Source organism: Paroedura picta, chromosome 3 (assembly GCF_049243985.1).
Source record: "Paroedura picta isolate Pp20150507F chromosome 3, Ppicta_v3.0, whole genome shotgun sequence".
NCBI lineage: Eukaryota > Metazoa > Chordata > Lepidosauria > Squamata > Gekkonidae > Paroedura > Paroedura picta.
The window spans coordinates 163,795,066-163,819,587 of record NC_135371.1 but is presented as its reverse complement, the minus strand read 5'-3'; the positions used below and the strand labels follow the sequence as shown (position 1 = coordinate 163,819,587).

The 24,522-nt window shown below is 49.2% G+C and overlaps 1 protein-coding gene across 11 annotated transcripts in view; it reads right to left on the bottom strand.

Moving 5' to 3' along the window:
• R3HDM2 (R3H domain containing 2) overlaps window positions 1-24,522 on the bottom strand; it is a 180,360-nt gene that overhangs the window by 99,557 nt on the left and 56,281 nt on the right. Inside the window, exon 1 of one of the 11 annotated variants that reach the window (XM_077329200.1) lies at window positions 5,938-6,205. The exons of 9 other annotated variants lie outside the window; for them this stretch is intronic. The gene's annotated coding sequence lies outside the window, so the exon portion shown is untranslated. Of the gene's footprint in view, window positions 1-5,542; window positions 5,650-5,937; window positions 6,206-24,522 lie in introns of those variants that run through there. One more of the 11 variants, XM_077329201.1, reaches the window with a different exon arrangement.

The following is a 24,522-nucleotide window of genomic DNA, read 5'->3' as shown; positions in this document are numbered from 1 at the left end:
CTGGCTGGATTCTCATGAGGTTGGGATCGTTCAAGTCATGGTGGACGTCCGTGGAAACGAGCCCGTTCTGCAAACTGTATGAAGCGGGACAGATGTTGCCTCGGCTGTTCAGAGAATCCCAGCATCATCAGAACAGGTGGCTTCTCTGACGCAGCACCGCCAATGGCGTCAAAAAGGTAGCGCCCAAGATCCCTCTTGAGCCAAAGGGCACCGGGCAGAGCTGTTGAGCATAAGCAATGACTGGTGGTCAGCCGGCCAACAATCTGTATGTTTCTTACTTCATACGTTCATCCTGCATGGGGGAAATCGGAATCTGGCATCACATTTAGCTTCCCCTGGTATGAAAACATGGCACAAGAGGCAGATGTGCGTCCGTGCAGGCGCTTTCCTATGGCAAAGCAAGTTCTGTAATGTAGCGGTCCCCAACCTTTCTCAGGTCAGGGACCGCCTCCGGAGTGAGGGAAGAGCCGACAGCCCTGGTGCTGCGAAAACGCGCACGCGCAAATGCCGTGCATGCATGTTTTCGCCACCAGGTGGCGCTAACGTGCATGCGCAGCAAGTGCGCGTGCACGTTTTTGCCACTAGGGGCGCTAACGCACATGCGCAGCAACAGCGCACATGCACATTTGCGTCACCACCATGCCGGCGGCTGCGCCTGCCTCTTCCCTTCCTTCTTGCTGCCGGCGGGGGAAGGCAGGCATGGCTGGCGGCGGCCCGATACCGTGGCCTTTGCGGCCCGCCACCGGGCCGCGGACCGGGGGTTGATGACCCCTGCTGTAATGCACAGAGCAGTCCTGAGGAACTCAGCGTTCTTTTAATGCCCTGATGTTTGTTGCTTCAGGCAGCTGGGTAGTCCGGGCCAGCTTGAACTTGTGCCTGGGGAAAACAGGCAGTGTTCTCCGAAGTATGGCTTGAAGACTGGATGTTCACTTAGATGGGCAAGCAAAGGAATCCAGATACCCGCCTAGATGGGGGGAAAGGAGAATTCTGGATGTTCACCTAAATGGGGCACATGGAAGACTGGATGTTGACCTAAAGGTAAAGGTATCCCCTGTGCAAGGACCGAGTCATGTCTGACCCTTGGGATGACGTCCTCTAGCGTTTCCATGGCAGACTCAGTACGGGGTGGTTTGCCATTCCCTTCCCCAGTCATTAACATTTACCCCCCAGCAAGCTGGGTACTCATTTTACCGACCTCGGAAGGATGGAAGGCTGAGTCAACCTTGAGCCAGCTGCTGGGATTGAACTCCCAGCCTCATGGGCAAAGCTTCAGACGGCATGTCGGCTGCCTTACCACTCTGCGCCACAAGAGGCTCTCTTGGATGTTCACCTAGATGAGGCAAATGAAGGAAACTGGATGTTTACCTGAATGGGGCATATGGAGGATTCTGGAAGTTGACCTAGATGAGGGAATGTATGCACAGATCTCCAAAAAGGGGAATTCAGATACAAAGATCCAACTTTGTTAGAGATGTAGCATTCATTCTGAGATCATTAATCTCCCCATTTGCCATTTGGACTAAACGGGATCAACACCAGCCGGCCACATGTGCTGAGTCAGCGAACCCGACTGACTTTCTAGCTGGCAGAATATTTACAGGGATGGAGGGGGGGGGAGTAGGAATGCAGTCACAATCTAACACATGTGATATTTGGCAGGATTTAGTAAAATGAGACATTATATCATGTTCTGGGCCTGACTGCAGACTGGATCTTCCCCAGATCCAATTGTTTACCAGGTAATTTAAAGGGGTTAAAGCAAATCACTTTGTTCCAGACGGAACATTTACCTTTTTATCCTCCATGAATAATGCAGCGACAATGGAAAACCGTGAGATGCATAAACGTTCAGTGGCAAACGTTAAGCACAGGGGAATGACTCTGGAGGACCAAGATCTTTTCAATCCGTTCTGTTCTTAATGGGTCCTGTTTCAAAGATGGGCATCAAAGCGACCAGCTCTTTCTGGGTCACGGTGGCAATCGCAAAAAACTTTCGTTTCAACAAATATCAGCGGGTGGGGTGGGGGGAATCGTTATTAATACAGGAGCCTACAAAATAATCCCATAAAACTGCAGAACTATATTCCTTCACAGCTGTGAGAGTTCATTAACTATAGTTGCCTTGTTCTTTCCCCCACCTTTCCAATATATATATTCTTTTAATTTAGTCCCAAACAGGAAGCAAAACAGAAGGTACACCGTATGTGGCTCTTGAGCTATGTTTGGCTTCCCAGCGCTGATCCGAAACATTATGTTCTGCCGGCACCGGAGGAGTGGCTGTTGCCATGGAATCCATCTCAGGATTCAACCCAACATAAAGTAAAGAATTCAGTGTGGGGAATGTTGTTTCCAGATATTATGACAACACCCAGAAAGCTGTACAGTGAATGGAGCTCTCCCGGAACACTGGGACGTGTGCTTCACGTCCCTGAATGTAGAGAGGTTGACATGGAAGCGGAGAGTCACACGTGGTTAATCCCAGAGAGGAGAAAAGACGAGACTTGGAACTGCAGGGGGAAAAGTAAGGTTCATCCAAGTCGCAGTTTTAACTACCTGGACAGGATCTGGAGGTCACACAGAGATGAGGGTCTCAGATGTACGTCACCCAAAAACACTCTTCATCGGCGATCTTCTAAGAGTTCGCGTCAATGATGCTTATGAAGAAGTTCTCAGGGTGGCTCTCCAGAGGTCCATGGACTACAATTCCCATGAGCCCCTGAACAGCAGGTACTGGCAGGGATGGAGGGGCATGTGGGGACATGTGGGGATTGTAGTCCATGGACCTCTGGAGAGCCACCGTTTGGCAGCCCCTAGTCTATGTGAACCGTGAACCACGTGAACGCCGCAGACATGCAGGAAAACCTGAAAACCAGCCAGGCAGTGAACCGGGGTTGAACGATGGATGACTCCACGTTTAGAGGTAGGGAGTTGCAGAATATGTCCTTATATGATTCTGCCCAAGGCGTTAATCACCTGTGGTGTTCTGGGCTGTGGGATGTTGCAACGGCCAGAACACACAGGTTTCTCCATACACACACTCACAAACACACACACTTCTACAAATATGCTGCTAGTTACATTCGTGGAAGGTAAGTACCAACTGGTATGAGCCACCACTTGAAGCGCCATGTTTTAAAATGGTATACCTACAGCCGGCGCAAACCATTAGGAGATGGTTCTGTGTTTGTCATGCCCTGTCTGGAATTTCGGCGAGGCGTCTATCTGGCAACGATCCACAAAAACAGCAAGAGTGCATTAGCCCCTGTGGACCTTTGGGCTGGCCCACATAGCCTTCGTGCAATTGGGTCAGGAGCTGTTGCATTAAGAGGCAGCCTGCACATACACTAAAAAAAAATCACTTCGTCTTCCCAAAATGAAATTCCTATCAACCCAGCTATCCCGACGAGACATCTGACATGGCAAGCCATGAGATCCACAGCCGGGAAAATTCTCCCAGACGCTGACCAATGAATTCATTGGGGAAAAGATGGGAGGGGGGGGCACAGAACCACATAAGCACATTATGAGTTACTGCTGCTGCCTTTGTTCCCCGGGAGTGGTGGGGGGGCATGTTCTGCGAAGAAGCCTTGGTGTATACAGCATCCTTACATAACTCGAGGAGACTAATTTTGCTCCTCATGCTTGAAGCGGTACACCTCCCACCCCCATCTAGGCATTATGTAAGGCGAAATCAAGGGTGCTTCTTTCCGAGGCTCCTGATCTGTTTGAAAGGTTATCGGAAAGAGCACAGAAGGTCACGCTGTTTTTTCGCCTCCACCCCCACCCGCCGTCCTCTCCCGCGCTCCTCCCATTCCGAGGGAATGCACCATAAACAAAGCAAGGGGCTTTCCCCCTCTGATGACGTCAAAGCCTTGGAAGAGAATCCTGTTTAAGCCAGCCATTAAGGATAACATTACAGGAGTCACGGGTGGATCGGCTGCAAGCGGGAATTCTGCAAAACTCACAGCTGCGGGCAAGGTCATTGAGGAGGAATAAACAAGAGTCTGGATCTTGAAAAAAAAAAAATAAAAAGAGCACATAAGCACGCATTTACCAGTTTCACATCAGCTACCGTTTTCCCCATTGAAGGCTGCTAACTACACCCACATGCAGACGGGAACTGCTGTCAGTGACGTCAGAACGGTCACCTGGCAACGGTTGAGGAGGCCGTCCGCCATGGGGATTTCCTGAAAATCTTGCATGAAAGTTATCCACCTCATCGGTAATGTCAAAATGTGCGGCGTTGTACTGGGATTCCTTTTAACCTTTCCCTGCACAGGTAGGAGTGTTGCCTGATAGTTTGCTACGCACAGCAGTCTTAATGCTTCAAAAAAAGGATGGGCGGAAGGGGGGGGGAGAGAGAGAGGTTCAGGAGCTGCTTGCAAACACAGGGACAGCTGCTTTTTTCCGGCAGGGAGGGGAAAAAAAATTATGCCTAACCATAAAAATAGCTCTTAACTCTTTCCCTCTCAGAGTCTCAGACAGCGCCTGTGCTGCGTGGAATAAAACATTCAAGAAATTAGCTATGTTAAAGTCAGCAGACTTCTGTAGCTAATTATAAGGATGGGATGCCGAGCGCTAAAGACAAAAATGGCCAAAAGGTCGCATTAGAACTGCACGGGATTATCGGTTCTTTCTTAGAAGACTGGTAGAGCTAGTCATTCGCCCACTTGAATAAGCACATTGTTTTGAAAAGGGAGGGCAAGGCTTTCGCCGGTTTAGAAGTCAAAGAAGGCACACGCAATTCAAGTTACTGCGGTTGACTTTAAATCTCCAGGACATGAGTAGGCACCGACCAAAACGACATAGAGAGACTGGCATTTAGAGGGCACCATACAAAAACAAACCTCACGTCAGCTTAGCTGGCCAATGCCTGCGAAATGCCATCCGTTGCAACCGGGGCTTGAAAACAAGTGAGCCGTGGAAATTTAGCCCCTTCCCCTCCATTGAGGAATACGGGTTTCATAAGCATGAGCTGAACCCAACACCCACTTGCGGACTGACAGCTTCGGATCGACCAAACAGTGGCGGCTCTTAAATTCTGCCCCCTTTTCCTACTTCTTACTTCTAAATTAGCCCCGGTTTTGAACTTCAAAAACTGGGGGAGCATCTGCCACGCTTCCATCTTTTAAAAAAGGCTGGGTGCAATTTAATTCAGGGAGGGGGCAGTTTCGGAACTCGACCAGCACCCTGAAATGTAAAGGGAGAAGCAGAGAGAAAAAGAGGAGCAGGGGAATCCCTCCTGAACAGCCCCCAAAAACTTCTTAAAAATATACATAAATTCAGCCATCGAGGTGAGCGAGGACGGAAACGAAACGGCAACAATTCAACCAGTCTGCATCCCCCCCCATCCCCCGGCGCTGGAGCGGCTAGCTGGCCATGCACCCGCTCAAACACAATAGCCAATGGCCTTTCCTTGGCTCTGAATGGACTGGGGGGTGGAGGGGGACCTGCAGGGCATATAAATGACAAGAGACGGAATTGCTGCGTCTCTGGCCCCCAAACCCGAGCGCGGAGTTAGAATGAATGCAAAAGGAATTACGTGTTCTCACGCGTCCAGCGGGGTCCCCCCCGCTGCGTGTTTTTCGGGGATTCCCTTCTTCCCTCGAGGTGGAGGCACAGCATTCGCACGGAAAGGCTGATGACACAAGAGCCGCCGCTGAGATCCGTGCGAGAAGGGAGGAGGCGGGGAGGGGGTGGCGGAGGCGCGAGGGAAGGGAGATGAAAGGAGAGCCTCCTATTCAGGAGAAAAACCATTGTTGGGGGGGGGGGAGAGAATCTTACAGAACAGCAGGCATCCCCATCAATGACGTACCTAACAGGCCGGCAGCTCCAAAGACGGATCCATTGCAAGTAAAAGGAGGCTTCTTCCTCTCTCTTCCTCCCCCCCCCCCAATTCCAAAATCTTCTGAGACTTTGTTCTAAAAATAAACTCACCCTGGTGAAAGCGGCACTCGGAGTAGGTCATCTATTTCCCCTTCTAAACCGAGACCTCATTGCCACGAATTGTCCCGGACAGGTTTCGCAGGGGGGAGGTGAGCCTGGGAGTCCATTTCCAACCCCCCTGCCCGCATGCCTGCCTTCCTGCCTCCCCCAGCCCCAAATGAAACGGGGAGCGCTCCCGACGCTGAGCTGCTTGGGAGGCAGCAGACCTCGGCTGCTTGAAGGGATGTCATAAGGAGCTCTGCCAATGGCCACTTCCACACACCCCCTCTCTGCCTCATTCAAAGACTTGAGCGGAACTGCCTCCGCCAGGCTCGGGGAGAGCGCTTAAAGGCACAGCGTCTCCTTTCCCACCGCCAGGCAAGGCAATAAAGGGAAAAGCACTCCAATTAAAACAAGAGTCTCTCTCTCTCTCTCCCTTTTTTCTTTTTATGCAGATGCCGGGGCACGCCGGGCACCGAAGGAAATGGGAGACAGATGCCGGGTTGGCAGCCGTGAGGATTCCAATGCAGATGAGTCAGCTGTTTACACCCACCTGGTGTTCAATTTCGAGTCAATTATGTGCGATCCTTCCACTTGACAGTAGCCCCATGCTCTCTCTCTGCTTTTTGTAGCACTCAAGGTTTTGTCCGGAGGGAGTTACCAGGCCTGCCTTAACCGCACATCTATAAGGGGCTTCAGAGAGGAGAGAGAGGAAAGACAGCAATCATTTATTGGGCTGACCTAGGCTAGGGGTGGGGGGGAGTTTTTAAAACCGCTACGTCAAACTGCTGGAGAGATGGTCCCGTCGATCTCAAAGATTTGTCTTTACTGATGCCCAAACAGATTTGCTGGGCCAACCTCTGGAGTTCCGGCCAGTGGCAAACGGTGGGAAGGCGCTCCGATTAAAGCTGCCAGGAATCAGTTGCCCATAGCGTTCTGAACCCCCCCGCCAGAGGGGACTTGGACGATTCTGCCCGCTACAAACACATAGATTCAAATGGGTAGCCGTGTTGGTCTGAAGTAGCATAATAAAATCAGAGACCAGTAGCACCAACAATGATTTATTCCCTTCTTTGCATGTTCTGGCAATATGACAATACATCTCCAGGGTCACCACAAGTGAAGTACTAACTAGAGCAGGGGTAGTCAAACTGCGGCCCTCCAGATGTCCATGGACTACAATTCCCAGGGGCCCCCTGCCAGCGAATTGTAGTCCATGGACATCTGGAGGGCCGCAGTTTGACTGCCCCTGAACTAGAGGGACAAAATGATAGGGCCTTGGCCACTTCAGGAGCTGATAGAGCCATCCGAGCTAGGGAGTTCATAGTCTGAGGAAGAGTGCTTGCACTCGAAAGCTCACAGCTTGAATAAATCTTTGTTGGTCTTAAAGGTGCTACTGGACTCTGATGTTATTATACAGTGGGGGACCATTGACACGACACCTGTGGCTCTTCTGAGCACCACTCCCCAATGTGGCACCTGCCCCGTGTTTCAGGAAAGCAGGCAAGACCATTGCACAGGGGTTCCCACGCTGAAAGAGCTTCTGCTAGGGAGACTGGAGGATGGGAGAGCTGCCACAGCCTGTGCTAGGGAGGAAATAAAGGACCTGGGACATCATGTGGTTGCAGCCATGGTTATATTTAACTAGCAATGAAGTCCATTGTGCAGAAAAATACAATGGGCTCTAGGCAACTGTTGCAGTGAAAGGCTGGCTGGAGCCCATCGCCCAGGAGGGACACACCCACCCTGCTCAGCCCCCACATAAGCCGGCAGGCTGCCTTTTGTCTCCACCATCGTTGCTCCTCTCCGGACTATAAAGATCAACTCCTCAAGGAAAAACGGCTGCTTTGGAGGGTGGACACTAAAGCACTGCACCCTTTTGTGGCCTCTGCTTTAAATTGCAGGGGACATTTCCGATCCTGGGGTTGCTTCCCCCTTGTGTGTGCCCCCTTCAAAAGCAATGGGCATGCATCACTCTTGGAAGAGTTGCTGCAACGGCTGCCCCTCAGTGCAACACAGAAAAATAGAGAGAGAGACATGCTTCTCGCCTCAGTCAATTGCCGATAGAGGCTCCCTTCACAGCAGGCCTGAAGGGAAGGAGGGGTACGGAATCCTGAGCAAGAGCTGCGATTGGCCCTGAGTGGAGAATATTCCACCAATGGGAAAAAGGCAGCCTGGTTTCATCAGCGGTTGCTGGGCAGATCCTTCGGACCTCCCGGGGTGTAAGCAGGAAGTGGCAAGTCCCGGCCTCTCGGTCCGTCTGGAAATCACAGCAACCGTCTCAAGGGAGGCAAATTTGATTTGTGGCTTGGTGGTGGAGCTTCTGCTATGCGTGCATAAGGTCCCAAGTTCAATCCTCGGCATCTCCAATTCGAAAGGATCAGGTAGGAGGTGATGTGAAAGACCTCTGTGGGAGATCCTGGAAGGTCGCTGCCAGTCTGAATAGACAATACTGAACTTGATGGACCAAAGGCCTGATTCAGAAGAAGAAGAGTTGGTTCTTATATGCCGCTTTTCTCTACCCAAAGGAATCTCAAAGCGGCTTACAATCACCTTCCCGTTCCTCTCCCCACAACAGACACCCTGTGAGGTGGGTGAGGCTGAGAGAGCCCTGAGATTACTGAAGAAGAGTCAGTTCTTATATGCCGCTTTTCTCTACCGGAAGGAGTTTCAAACCGGCTTACAGTCGCCTTCCCTTTCCTCTCCTCACAACAGACACCCTGTGAGGGAGTTGGGGCTGAGAGAGCTATGATATTCCTGCTCAGTCAGAACAGCTCTATCAGTGCTGTGATGAGCCCAAGGTCACCTAGCTGGTTGCATGTGGAGGAGGATTGGGGAATCAAACCCGGCCAGCAAGATTAGAAATCTGTACTCCTAACCACTACACCAAGCTGGCTCTCAGGACAAGGCGTTCATGTGATTATTTATAAGACTGTTAAGACTTTCTATTGGAGCATGCAAAATTCTGCTCTCAATGTCTGTATTCCTGAGAACATTCTGCTTCCATTTAAAGCAGGGGTAGTCAACCTGTGGTCCTCCAGATGTTCATGGACTACAATTTCCATGAGCCCCTGCCAGCGTTTGCTGGCAGGGGCTCGTGGGAATTGTAGTCCATGAACATCTGGAGGACCACAGGTTGACTACGCCTGATTTAAAGCACCAACGCTGAGAAGATTGGTGTCACAAGCACCTCGTCCTGTCTCCTCGTGTTCATCTACAAACAGACTCGGACTTAACAAGCTCTTCATCTAGCTGCCATCACAGTGAAAATAAAAACACCGCCAAAATAAATAAATGAACCTGAGCATCTCAAGTTCAAGAGTAGCAAACTGGCCTGCGTGACCAAAATAAGCAGATCGGCAAATATGGCATTGATTTTTTTCGAGATTCTGTTTTTAAGCACAAATGGGAGGTGGGGGAGGGAAAGCTCTTGGCAAAAAAAAAATTCTGGCTCAGAACTTTAAAAAAAAACCCACAACGTGGGCAGATTATGACTCATGGGCCAAGCGTGTTGTGCCTAGCATTTACCTGCCTATGACCATTGTCACAGCAATCTGAGCACGGAACAACCTTGAACAAAAAAAAAACCTCCTCCTCTCACCATTGCTTTCCCCGCGTACAAAGCGACATGCCCCTTCAACCAGCAATTCATCCAGCACTTCACAGGAACTCTGCTGAAATCCCTGGACGTTTCATTAAAGGAAATTAGCTGGAACGCGCCTGTAAATTGAAACGTAACGGCTGCTCAGAGAAAATTTTGCGGACTGCTTTTGACGTGAATAAAGGCACGCGGCAGTAAGTGTGGCTGGAGAGATTAAGAGGAAATACCTTTTCCCCTCCTTATAGCAAATACCTTTTTCAAAAAAAAAGGTTCCAGGGAGTCCAGGAAGCTTATCAAGAAGGCTCAAAATAGCAGAGAAACTTCTTTGAAATGCAGCTCACCCGCACCTTTCACTTGGCATTTTCGGTCACAAGAACTCTATGCACAAGCACGTGCCATCAGTGCGCCGTGTCCCCATGTTTTCTTTAAATACTTGCATTGATTAATCATGTGTTCAGTTTTGGGCACCCCAGTTGAAGAGGGATGTAGACAAACTGGAGCGTGTCCAGAGGAGGGCAACAAAGATGGTGAGGGGTTTGGAGACCAAGACGTATGAAGAAAGGTTGGGGGAGCTTGGTCTGTTTAGCCTGGAGAGGAGACGACTGAGAGGGGATCTGATCACCATCTTCAAGTATTTAAAAGGCTGCCATGTAGAGGATGGAGCAGAGTTGTTCTCTCTTGCCCCAGAGGGACGGACCAGAACCAACGGGATGAAATTAATTCAAGAGAAATTCCATCTAAACATCCGGAAGAAGTTCCTGATGGTCAGAGCGGTTTCTCAGTGGAGAACAGGCTTTCTCGGGAGGGAATGGGTTTGGGAATTTTTAAACAAAGGCTGGATAGCCATCTGACGGTGAGGCTGATTCTGTGAAGGCTCAAGGGGCTGGCAGGTTACAGTGGATGAGCAATAGGGTTGTGAGTGTCCTGCATAGTGCAGGGGGTTGGACTAGATGACCCAGGAGGTTCCTTCCAACTCTATGATTCTATGATTCTATGTCACGTTAAAGTCATTTCACATTCAATGCAGGCATGGCATAAGCACAACATATAGCCAAGTACTGGATCACCATTTCAACTGCTAACTTTCATCAGCTCTTTCTTATAAGATAAACAGATGCCCGCAAGGGTATGCAGGTTGTGCATGTGCATGTAACATTGTGTGTGTGAGCAGGGACAGAGAGGTGTCCACTGCCTTCTGCACCTCAGAACTAGCAGGGCAAGGCCCGACAAACCTGTCTGGCGTGAATTCAAGGGCGCCCCTTAGAGTATTTCCTTATCACCGGGATCCTCTGAAGCTTGAGCAGGTAGTGAAACAGAAAAGAATGGCGCTCCATAGGACAGAAAGTTTTTCCAGACATTTCCCTGCATCATTTTACACGCCAGGAGCATCTATTCCCAAGAACAAGGGAGAAGCTTTCTTTTCTGAATCAACAGCATCTGTTTCTCAATCCCACAAGCACAACCAGGTTGTTGTTTTTACACACCTCTATTACTGGGAGCTCACTCCATGGAGGAGGTAACTCCAGTATTATTCCACTGGGGGCCCAAATATAGTGCTAGTCTTAACGTGTCCGTAAAGTGTTTAGGCCTTCAAAGGGCTTCCTCTCTCATATATCCCACCTAGTCCAGCCTTTCTCAACTTTTTGACCACTGAGAAACCCGTAAAACTTCCTTCAGGATTCGAGACCCGTGAGCTGGTGGCAGCTTGAAAATCTCTCTCATAGTTCTACCCTCTTTCTGTGACCCCAGAGAAAGGAGATCAGCCACTGAAGGGCTGTCCCCCAAATTCCGGCGCTGGCAAGGCAATGAACTAGAAGTTCATGGTCAACTGTCTCGAACACCACTAAAAGGTCTGATAATACAAGAAGCGCCGGCCATCCTTGGTCCAACTGGCGATGGAGGTCATTCGTCAAGGCAATTAGCACTGTCTCTACCCCATGGCCTAGATGGATGACCATGAACCAACTAAAAGCAGTCAGAGACAGGGACACATGGCGAAGACTTTCCTATAGAAACGCCAAGGGTCGGACACGACTGAACGGATAACATCATCATCATGATCTACTCCATGGCCAGGCTGGAAACCTGATTGGGATGGGTGTAGGACTGAAGCTTCTTCCAGGAATGCTGATATATGGTCCACGACAGCCCTTTCAACCATTTTCCCCAGGAATGCTAAATGCTAAACGGGTCGGTAGTTGTCGGGCTCTCGTCGGTCCAGAGATGTTTTTTTCAGCAGCAGGCGAACCACTGCCTCTTTTGGTGTAGTGGTTAGGAGTACGAGCCTGTTTGGTGTAGTGGTTAGGAGTACAAACTTCTGATCTGGCATGCTGGGTTCGATTCTGCGCTCCCCCACATGCAGCCAGCTGGGTGACCTTGGGCTCATCACGGCACTGATAAAACTGTTCTAACCAAGCAGTGATATCAGGGCTCTCTCAGCCTCCCCTCCCTCACAGGGTGTCTGTTGTGGGGAGAGGAATGGGAAGGCCAATGTAAGCCGCTTTGAGACTCCTTTTGGTAGGGAAAAGCGGGATATAAGAACCAACTCTTCTTCTTCTTCAGTAATATCAGGGCTCTCTCAGCCTCACCCACCCCACAGGGTGTCTGTTGTGGGGAGACACCCTGTGGGGTGGGTGAGGCTGAGAGAGCCCTGATATTATTTCTTCCTCTTCCTCCTCCTCCTCCCCCTCCCCCTCCCCCTCCTCCTCCTCCTTCTTCTCCTTCTTCTCCTTCTTCTTCTCCTTCTTCTTCTTCTTCTCCTTCTTCTAGCCCTGGGTCGGGAAGTATAGCTATGCACATGCCTAGCTGGGGGCCCTTACCTTCTCACCCTCTCCAGGCCCATTATTCCCCATGGGGTGGGAACAGGTCAACATGAACACATAGGGTCATATACAATAAACGTTTAAGAAATTTATAAAATATTTTTAAAGTAATTAACTCCCAACCATTTAGGAAACCCTTCCAGGGTTCTAGTCCCTTTTATATAGTTTTGAAAATATGGGAGATATGATTAAGCCTTTTCAGTGGTAGCACCACAATCATAATGCTCTTGTGGTAATGTACCCAGTATTTCTGGGATATTGAATCAAGCACCTCAAAAAGGTTAAAGAAATATGAATGTGCTGCCTAATGTAATACCTGCAATGTATACATAGTTACAGATGTTTAAATATATGAAAATAAATGCATTTATTAGAAGGTTCAAAGCACTATAAGGCCTCTATACAAAATACTAAATGCCTTGTTTATAAAATCAATTCTTCAAATCTCAAACAAGGATCTGTTGACATACTGAATCTGAAAACAATATTGGTGTTTCCAGATATTCCTGAATCCCAATACTGGAAATGCCGAATTTTTCCAGCCCCCTTATAGCCTATGGCAACCATTATAGACAATGGTCCTCTTAGAGCAGCTGCTCTCAACCTGGGGGTCGTGACCCCCAGGGGGTCGATCGACCCTTTTCCCACGGGTTGTCTAGGCTGCCGTTGTCGCCACCACTGTGTCGTCGCCACCACGGGGGGGGGAGGGGTCGCGGCATTAAGAAAGTTGAGAACCACTGCCTTAGAGCATAATGGTAAATCATTCTGGGGAGTATCTGTGGCTTGGGGGAGGCTGTGTTTTTGAAATAGCTGCTGCTGCTGCCTCTCCGTGAAAAACAAAACAAAGGTTGAAAAAAAAAATTGGATGGGGGTCGAGTTCTATAGGCCCCCCAATGAATGGGATCCTATCCCCTACTGCTTCCAATGGAGGAAAAGACCTTTAAACTTTAAAGGATGTACGGTGCCTTTAAAATCTAACTACAGTATTTGCTGGCGTATAAGACTACTTTTTCCACCTGAAAAACATGCCTCCAAGTGGGGGGGTCGTCCTATACTCCGGGTGCACTTCAGTTGGGATAGACATAGCTGCCCATAGTGGCCCATAGTACTGTATTTTGAGTGGAAATGTTGGGGGGTAGTCTTATACGCCCAGTCGTCTTATACGCCGGCAAATACGGTACCTTTTGCAAGCTGCTGCAGCAACACAAGTGAACTCCAAAGGCATTTAAAGGACTCACAGTTAAGAGTTCACTCCAAAGGCATTTAAAGTAAGGTGACCAGATTTTAACATTGGTAAAGCGGGACACCATTGACCGGGGGGAGGGGGGGGAAGTTTCTTGATTAAAAATTTGGTCTATATGGAGCAACAAAAAGTTTCATAGAATGCATAGAAAGCAAAAATAGTATGGTAATATATATTTTTAAATTTCAACATAAGAACAATTTGCCAGGTACCCCCAGATGACCCTCCAAAAGTGGGAGAATCTGGTCACCTTAATTTAAAGGGACTGTGAGCAATTTAAATGTACTTCAGTGGCAGCTATCTAGTAATTTTCTGGCAAATATTTTCAGGAGTTTTCTGGCTCAGCCATTTCAATAGCCAAAAAAATATCAAAATTGGTATCCAGCTGAATTAATACTTGAAAAATACTGATAAGGTATTTTTTTCTAGCTCATATTAGCTGAATTCACACTCCTGTTCTTCTTTCCTGATACTGGCTGTCTGATATATATATAGAGAGAGAAAGAGAGAGCAGTCTGATGATTCAGTAGTCTTCTATTGTTATAATTGTTTTATTTTGGTACAGATAAGTTTCTCTGTTACCTAATGCAGTAAGCGACTGTAAAACTGTTCTGCAGGTTAGACTTTGAAAACATAAGGGTAAATGTGCATGGTTGCTGGGGGGGGGCACAGCTTCATGGAAGAGCATCTGCTTTGTTCAGGTTCAGTCTCAGGTATCTCACATTAAGGGTTTTCAGGTAGGTTTGGGGGAAGGACTGTTTTTCTGTTAGAGATTAATGAAATCACTGCCATTCAAAATAAACAGTAGTGAGCTAAACAAAGAAGAGTTGATTCTTATATGCCGCTTTTCTCTACCCGAAGGAGGCTCAAAGCGGCTTACAGTCGCCTTCCCTTTCCTCTCCCCACAACAGACACCCTGTGAGGGAGGGGAGGCTGAGAGAGCCCTGAGATTCCTGCTCGGTCAGAACAGTTTTATCAGTGCTGTGGCGAGCCCAAGGTCATGGCTGCATGTGGGGGAGCGCAGAATCGAACCTGGCATGCCAGATTAGAAGTCCGCACTCCTAACCCCTACACCAAACCAGTGTTCAGTTGTAATATGGAGCCCATTTCATTTGTTCTCATTGGCTATAATACTCCATCTCAAGGCCCTATCCTGTTCTATACCTGAGCATTTGGGCAGCAAGGCTCATAGGCAGTCACAGGCAGGGAAGAACAAGCACTGATGAAGACCAAGCAGAATCTGATGGTCAGAACAGGAACTGGAGACTAGAGCTCCCCAGGAGGGTACAGATTTTCCCCAAGAAGCAGGAAGGCCTAGAAAGTCAGAACTTAGCTGATTGACAGATGTTGAACCAGAGAAAGGTTGAAATTCAGCTGCAGGCTGGAATACAGGGAGGCCGTGCAATGCCAAACATGCACTCCTCTGCCTGTTCAAGGCATCAGCTCTGGCCCTTGGCCTGATCCACGCAAGAAGTGGAGGAAGGAAAGCTACTTTGGGGGGGGGATCTGGAGACTCAGGAAGTGAGAGGGAGAGAGAAAGATCTACTTGGGGGAAGGTGATCCTGGAGACTATGGAAGTGGAGGAGGTAGATCAATTAACTGGAGACTGAGGCCACATTCCTGGTCTGCTGTTGGGGAGGAGGAATGAGGTCTTCCCTTGGAGTTTGTGAAGTACACAAATTTGGGAGCATAGCAAGAATGGTGAGGAGCTGCTCTTGTTCAGAGGGGTGACCTTCTCATGTGCAGGCAGTGCTAGGACAGGCCTTGACAGGTTCAGCTGAAGCAGGTGTTACAGATCAGTATGTCTCACAAAATGGGTCTTCATAGGAGTCAGGGCTAAGTATTTGTTGCTGCTGCTGTGATTTTCAAAAGTGCAGAGCTTTTGATTGAAACCAGCGGGTGATGGTGGGAAGGCTGCAAACACTATATTTTTTCCAAACTCGTGAGTCAGACTGTAGAACAGATCAAACTAGCCCTTAAAAATTGGACGGTTCACCTGAAAGCAGCAAGATTTTTTTTTATGGTATGGTGAGCCAGGTATAGGATTCCTGTTAGTGGGAGAGAAAACTAACACCGGTTGACCCAGGCCCCCAGACTGCTTCATCAGAGACAACTAGAGCTCTGTTCAACTAGAACTCCTGTTTAACTCGGTGAGGGAATGGAAAGCTGGGTATAAGATGTATGAAGGGAGCTCAGCAACCTGCTCAGTTTGTACAGATTTTTTTTAACTGCATCACTATGATCCATTCTGTACGGCGTCAGTTACACCGCACCGCAGCCATGGATGGATGGATGGATGGATGGATGGATGGGTGGATGGATGGATGGGTGGGTGGGTGGGTGGGTGCGTGGATGGATGGATGGATGGATGGAAGGATGGATGGATGGATGCCGAAACAGTTGGTTACAGAGCCAACAGAAGGGGTGGCGATCTTGCCTGTGGTGCTGAGCAGGACTCAAGACCAGGTGAGAAAAGTGGACGCTGTTAGAATCATAGAATCATAGAGTTGGAAGGGGCCATACAGGCCATCTAGTCCAACCCCCTGCTCAACGCAGGATCAGCCCAAAGCATCCTAAAGCATCCAAGAAAAGAGTGTATCCAACCTTTGCTTGAAGACTGCCAGTGTTGTACCAATTGGGAATGGTGACCAGGATGCTATTACATTCAGCTTGAAGTATATGCTACAGGGACAAGAACTTGCTGAGACGGAAAGCAAAAAGAGACCTGAAGATCAGAGTGGATCGTTCAATAAAAATGTCAACCCAGTGTGCTGAACCAGTGAAAAGGGCAAAATCTTCACTGGGGATTATTCAGAAAGGGACTAAAAATAAAACAGCCAATATTACAATGCCCCTGTACAGATCTCTGGTGCAGCCTCATTTGGGATACCGTGTGCGGTTCTGGTCATCATATTTTCAAGAGGACATTCTGGAACAGGAAAGTACAAAAGGGGGGAACTAAAATAATTAGTGGGTTGGGGCAAATTTCCTGCAAGAAAATTTCACAGTTTTCTTCAGCATTTAACAAAATTTCCAATTTGCCCATTTGAAAAATCTAGATGGAAAGGGTTTGGGGGGGGGGAAACAAGCAGGAAAAAGCCCATTATTCCTCCCCCCCCCCAAGAAAAAACCCCATGCCTTCACATCTCTATCTTTAACCAACAGCACTCTTGACTTCTAACATACAACTCATTTCTACTTTATTCCTAAGTAGATACATTCTCTCTCTCTCCTAATCCATCAACCCCCTACTTCTGTAGAACATTTTCAGAACCATTGTCTCCAAAATGCCCCCAAACAGTTCTATGTAGGTTAGCAGATAGGCTGCATTTCCAATCTGAAACGTCAGACAATTTAAAAATATCTGTGCAATTGAGGATTTCTTTGGATGAGAAACTTTTTCCCCCTGGGAGACACTGACTCTCGGGTTGAAGGAATGCAACTCAGCTCTTTTGAAGAGGAAAAGTGGCAGTGCGGGGCTGGGCCACACCTCACGTACCACCTGCTTTGCTCTTGGCCTGTCTCACCTAAGTGGCGCTTTATTGAGGCACAGCAGGTGCACGCAACGGAAACTGGGTCACAGGAAACACGCTGAAGCATTTGCGCGATGGGGAGGGCCAGCTAAGCCTGCTTTTAAAGCTCCTCCGGTTAATCATAGAATCACAGAGTTGGAAGGGACCTCCTGGGTCATCTAGTCCAACCCCCTGCACTGTGCAGGACACTCACAATCCTATCGCTCATCCACTGTAACCTGCCACCCCCTAGAGCCTTCACAGAATCGGCCTCTCCGTCAGATGGCTATCCAGACTCTGTTTAAAAATCTCCAAAGATGGAGAACCCACCACCTCCCGAGGAAGCCTGTTCCACTGAGGAACCGCTCTAACTGTCAGGAACTTCTTCCGGATGTTTAGACGGAATTTCTTTTGAATTAATTTCATCCCATTGGTTCTGGTCCATCCCTCCAGGGCAAGAGAGAACAACTCTGCTCCATCCTTTACAGCAGCTGAACCCAACCCCCGGTCCAGGGACCGGTCCGTAGATCAGTCGGTACAGGGCCACGGCTCCTCCTCGTCCTCGTCCCCGGCTGATACCTAAGGAGCTATCATGCCACTCTGCCACCGAATCACCTTTGGTGCTCTCCAGCGGCCGCCATGGCTGGGGTTACCCCTCAGCATGGCACTGCGCAGCTGCTGCTGGCAGCGCCCCCCAGTGGGCAGCGGGAAGTCAGGGGTGCTGGCGGGAAAGCAAGCGGAGCAGGGGCTCAAGCAGCAGCAGCGTCCCTCGGCAAAAGACTACCCCCCCCCAGGCCTCAGTAAAATTGTCAAGTGTTGACCGGTCCCCAGTGATAAAAAGGTTGGGGACCACTGCTCTACAGGGCAGCCTTTTAAATACTTGAAGATCTAAGGCAGGGGTAGTCAAGGGGTAGTCAAGATCTAAGGCAGCATTCGCTGGCAGGGGCTCATGGGAATTGTAGTCCATGGACATCTGGAGGGCCGCAATTTAACTACCCCTGATCTAAGACATAGCCGCTTTGAGTGTCTCTCCACCACCATTCTCCTCCTTCTGAGGAGCAACTGCTCAAGCCTCTTCCAGGCCACTGCCCCAAAATCACTAATGAGCTAAAGAAGCCAGCAGTCAAAGTAGAGAGCTCATATTATGACGCAGTACAGTCCCAGTCCCCCCGATCACAAAACGATCAGCAAAATCATGCACAGCACGGATCACAGGTGTTGTGCTTTGCTTTCCCCATTTCCCTTTGCAAGACCTCATATGTAGGAAGGATGGGTAGATGGGGGTGACTAGAGGTCATAAAGAAATGGCATCTAGTCACATACTGAAGAGTTGGGTTTTATACCCCGGTTTTCACTGCCTGAAGGAGTCTCAAAATGGCTTACAATCATCTTCCTCTCCCCACAAGAGTGGATCAGACCAGTGGTCCCTCTAGTCCAGCATCCTGTCTCACACAGTGGTCAGTCAGTTCTTCTGGAGGTCCAACAAGAGACACAGTTACCAACCTTATCGGCATTCTGTTACTCCTCGAACATTTTCTGTAAACAGCCCTGAGTCTCAAGGGAGGGCATATAAAAATGAATGAATGACCGAACCAACCCGCTCTGTTTTTGTTTGCATAGAATCACAGAATCATAGAATTGGAAGGGGCTATACAGGCCATCTAGTCCAACCCCCTGCTCAACGCAGGATCAGCCCTGAGCATCCAAGAAAATTGTGTATCCAACCTTTGCTTGAAGACTGCCAGTGAGGGGGAGCTCACCACCTCCTTAGGCAGCCTATTCCACTATGCACTCTGACTGTGAAAAATATTTCCTGATATCTAGCCTGTAACCTTTCAAATACTTAAAGAGGGCTATCATGTCTCCTCTCAACCTCCTTTTCTCCAGGCTGAACATTCCCAAGTCCCTCAACCTATCTTCATAGGGCTTGGTCCTTGGTCCCATACCAGCGAACATCTTCCCAGGCAGATACTGCTTTCCGTGTGGCACTCAGGCCACAAAGCTTTTCTACCTTCAACCCAGCAACAGGCCCACAAGCAGGCCGAACACCTTGAATCATCCGACGGAGAGCTTAAGAGATCCTAAGTCCCAGCCTGGCACGTGGATGCTTCAGAAGTGCAGCCATACCAGGCCACGCTCCTCTTCCTGAAGGACCTAACAACTGTCCTGAACAGCAGACCGGCAATGCAATCCTGTCTCTCGTCAATCCTGCCTCTAACACCACTGCAATCCATGGCGTCCATCTGTGTGGGATGGCCCTGCCAGTCTCCCACGGTTACGTGTGAGTCATCCCATCATCTCTGGGTTCGCCTCTAACAGTTTCAGAGCTGTGGCTGGCGCTCGAGACGCTGCAGACAGTTCTGACTTCCGGTTTTGTCACCCAGCTTGCTTCGAAGTGTCGATTCTCAGACTTCTGTCACTTATGCAATGTATGACCCATGCAGCCCCAGGAACCGTTCACAAAAGAGCCGTGACAACTCTCCCTGGTAAAAGTAAAGCTCATACTAGTTGCAGAGCCTCTAAGGCAGGGGTAGTCAACCTATGGTCCTCCAGATGTTCATGGACTACAATTCCCATGAGCCCCTGCCAGCAACCGCTGGCAGGGGCTCACGGGAATTGTAGTCCATGAACATCTGGAGGACCACAGGTTGACTACCCCTGCTCTAAGGCATTGCAAAGCCTAGAGTAGAGGTTCCCAAAGTGGGAGGTAGAAGGATCAAGGGGGGCAAGCAAGGAATTTGGGGGTAGTAGGAGGGCAGCAATCTGACTCTTCCTACTACAGCTGCTTTTTCTTAGCAAGTGGCTTGCCGTTGCCTGCCTCTGGGAAATAGCGACCCTGGACTTCCTTGGTGGTCTTCCATCCCATCACTGACCAGGACCAATCCCTGCTTAGCTTCCTGAAGAAAACGACAGCTTCAGAAGGTGGGCTGGATGGGATCATATCCCTGTTGAGCTCCTTCCCCTCCTCAGACTCTGTCCTTCCTGGGCTCCCCCCAGATCTGGAGGAATTTCTTCACCCAAGGTTGGCAAACCCTTCCCCAAAAGCATCTTTGGGATGGTGGAAAAGTCTTTTCCTGCACGCTCCTGGCTACGGGATTTTCCATGGCTTGCTTCTCTCTCTCTTTTTTTTTCCTGTTCCCTTCTGTCTTTCTCCCCAATGAGGACCCAAGGTGGCTTTTACAAATGACTTTTACAAAAAACGCATATTTTTTCGAGACTAAAATAGGGCTGCTGCACAACAACCCCCCAAAAAACCCATAGGCAATATAGTGTGCATTATTTATTATATTTATATACCCCTCTCCCCGGAGGCTCAGGATGGTTTACCTAAAACGTATAAACAATACAAGAAACAATCCATAACATATAAATAACCATGTTGGTCTGAAGTAGCACAATAGAATCAGAGTCCAGTAGCACCTTTAAGACCAACAAAGATTTATTCAGGGCGTTTTATTCAAGGAGTGCAAACTCAAAACATAACCATAACATTAATACTACTGATAATTGTAACAGTATTAATACTACTGATAATTGTAACAGTGCAAACGGGTCCGGAGCAGAATGCATTGATGGATTTCTGAGAGGGAGGGGGCAGGGGCCCTGCAGGTGTTGTTGGTTATGCCTGGTCTCAACCAAACGCCTGGCGGAAGAGCTCCCTTTTGAATTTGCAGGAGACCTATCACCGGGAAAGAGGGCCTGTTCTCACAGAGGAGTTCTCTCTGAGCTCTCTCAGCTCCACCTACCTCACAGGGTCTCTGTTGTGGAGAGAGGAAGGGGAAGGGGTTTGCCAGCCATTTGGGGATTCCTTCAGAAAGTGAAAAGTGGGGTATTAAAAAACCCAGCTCCTCTCTTCCCCTGCAATGCTGAAGACTGCCTCTGGAAACAGAAGAGCAATGCTTAGAAGAGGCTGCAAATAAAACCTAGGGCCAGTTCGGCAAAGGTATGGCTGAAATGATTTGTTTTGTTAATTATCTTCAAGTATTTGGAAGGGCTGCAGTGCCCTTAGAAGAGGCCCGACTCTTCTCCTCCTATACAAGAGGTAACACCTGTTCCCAATAGGATTACTGGGTTCCCCCTGGCCACCGGTGGTGAGCAGAAGGCACAGGGTTGCCAGCTCCGGGCTGGGGGACTCCTGGAGATTGGGGAAGGGGGTGAAGCCTGGGACAGGGACCTCAGTGAGGTATGATGCCACGGAGTCCTCCCTCCAAAGCATTCATTCCCGCCAAGATTACTGATCTCAGTAGTCTGGAGATGAACTATAATTCCAGGTCCGATCTGGACGTTGGTATCCCTACTTCTGATGGTTCTTGCATGGCCAGTGTGGTATTGTAGTTAAGGGAGGCAGCCTCTAATCTGGAGAACGGGGTTTCATTCCCCACTCCTCCTCCACATGCAGCCAGCTGGGTGGCCTGGGGCTAGTCGCAGTTCTGTCAGAGCTGTTCTCACAGAGCAGCTCTGTCAGAGCTCTCTCAGATCCACCTTCCTCGCAAGGTGCTTGTTGTGGACAGGAGGAGAAGGAAAAGGTCTTTTTTACCCCACTCTGGGATTCTTCCGAGTCGTGAAAAGCGGGGTATAAAAACCCAGCTCTTCCGCTGCCGCGAAAAAATTAAGTAATGAATGCTCAATGATCCGGAGCTACTGTTTTATCAACATGCAAATGCATGCAAGATGTAATTGGCTAAACCTCACGCACTTAATATTTCTTTTAAGCAGGTGATGGCTCGACTAAGAGCCTTCATTCAGTACCTACTCAGATGTCTTTAAAACCTCTGCCACAAACTCCCTTGAGGGATAGCATTTAAATGGGAACCTAGAGAAAGCATAAGCACATGAGAAAGAGATGGGGAGGGGGGGAGCGCCAGAGGAAATTGCAGGGCTGATATGGGGAGGGAAACACTGTGGACTCCCTAGATGCCTCCTCACCCACAGAGGCAGCCTTGAGAGGTCGCATGCAGCAGAGGCAGGGGGCCTGCTGTCGCTTGTTACTTCTGCCACGCTGAAGACTGCCCCTGGAAACCCGAGGGCAGCCCAGCGGAGCAAGCTGGGGGGATAAAATTTGGAATCGGCTCAGAGGAGGTGCAGCTGGCCTCCGCGAAGGTTTGCTATGAGAATCCTGAAATTAGGTCACGAGCAAAAAATTAGCATTTTGCTAGTTAGGAGCTGCTTTCTGCCCTAGATTTGAATTATCTAGCTGAGGGTGAATCGCAGAGGAATCAGGCAGGGGAGAAGGCACGGCGGGGTATCCACTCCCCTTCCTGTAAGAAGAGAGTGGGACAGCCGCTAGGCATGGCAGAGGCCTCGCGGTGGCTTGTGGGTCCGGCTGCAAGCGCTGGAGAAGGTCTCAAAATGCTTTTTCCTCATGGCAGGCGGCAGAGCCCTGTGCTACCTGGAAACTTGCGCCCAAGACGAAGAAGAGGCAGAGATCTCCAGGTGGACAGTAGCATCTTCTGTGACTGCCTGGATGCCAACAGCGTATTCACCATCTAGGGCAGGGGTAGTCAACCTGTGGTCCTCCAGATGTTCATGGACTACAAGTCCCATGAGCCCTTGCCAGCAAATGTTGGCAGAGGCTCATGGGAATTGTAGTCCATGGACATCTGGAGGACCGCAGGTTGACTATCCCTGATCTAGGGTACAGTTTCCTAGAGTAAAATATGAGGCTGAGGGGGGAGTGGGGGAGGCGCTTGCAGATATTTTTTGCTGAATTGCCAGAGGAGAGCCAAGTGAAAAATTGAGGGGGTGGGAGTGGAATGGTGACAGCTGCCCTCTGGGCTGAGAGGCATCATGTTCTGAACCCCCCCCCCCCACATACACATACACAGAGGAAGCTCCATTTGCATCTCTGGGGTTTGCCCTTGGGATGTTGTGGACAAGTTTCTCCCACCAAGAGGAGGGGAGCCAAAGGGCCAGCTCTCAGCTGTCCTCTGAGGAATGCTCTGGCCAGACTGCCCCTCCGTTGACTTATTCCCCCCCCCCTCTCACCTTATTTTCTGAGGTACGTCCTGCTCCACCAGGGATAATTGTTGAGTGGCTTCCAAGATCACACACTGGCATTAGTTTTATTTTTATTTATTTTTAGACTTATATACAGCTGCTCTCAAAGACTTGCGGCAGTATATAATAATATAAGCCCTAAAAAGATCTCCCCTGACACGTTAAAAGATGGCTGTACATTAGAATTAACTCCCCACCCCCTGTCCAGCTACGGTCAGGAGCTCTTCCATTAGGAGCGAGGGTCCTGATATCCCTGACTCTAGAGCAGGGGTAGTCAACCTGTGGTCCTCCAGATGTCCATGGACTACAATTCCCATGAGCCTCTGCCAACATTTGCTGGCAAGGGCTCATGGGACTTGTAGTCCATGAATATCTGGAGGACCACAGGTTGGCTACCCCTGCCCTAGATGGTGAATACGCTGTTGGCATCCAGGCAGTCACAGAAGATGGTACTGTCCACCTGGAGATCTCTGCAAACGCTGGCAGAGGCTCATGGGAATTGTAGTCCATGAACATCTGGAGGACCACAGGTTGACTACCCCTGCTCTAGAGGATCCTCCGATGGTAACTCCGGGACCTCAACCTCGCCTCAACCATACGCCTGGTGGAAGAGCTCCGTATTGAAGGCCCTGCAGAAACCTCATAACTCTGACTGGGCCCTCAGCTCTTCCGGAAGCTCATTCCACCAGGTTGGGGCCAGTATGGTACTTTTGCATTTGAAATACTCGCACTTGAAATCTTTAAAATGCAAAAGGATGCAGTGGTGAGATTTCACAAATTGGAAGCCTGCAGGCCAGTTTGGTGACCTGCTTGTTTGGTTTTTTTGGACATTATTTCCGAAGCCACTTTGAGAAAAGCAGGGGAGAACTTAATACAAGCATTATAATTAAATAAATCATTGGCAAAGATTCCTTTGGTGGAACAGCTCCCAACATTAGGTAATTGGAGGGTGCTGCTTTCCTGTGTTTGGTGTCCCATCTTTTTGCATTTGTTTTTATCTGTTTATAATTGTCACATTGTATGTTTAAGACCTTGTCTGAAGAATTCAGAACAGAGACCCACCCCGGAAACTCTGTCATTCACAAGGCTTATCAGAATAAAAGAAAGAAGACATTTTGCACAAGTTTCTCTGCATGAACATTAATTCATGTTGATGATGTTTAGGTTCTTATTCTGGTTGTTTGCTGCACTGTATTCTCCTATATCTTTTACCTGAGCAGGTGCTGGCTGCATTTTGGACACTCAAAGTTGCATGCTTCCAGTTGTGTTCTTTACCTTACCAGGGGACGAGCCTGTGCCTGGACCCCCCCTCCCCCCACTTTCCCACCCTGCTTCTGCTATACCTGCCAGTTCTTCCCCCTTCTTCTAATGTAGAAGAGTAACAATGAGCAACCCAAAGGGCTGAGGTCATGCACCAGCTCT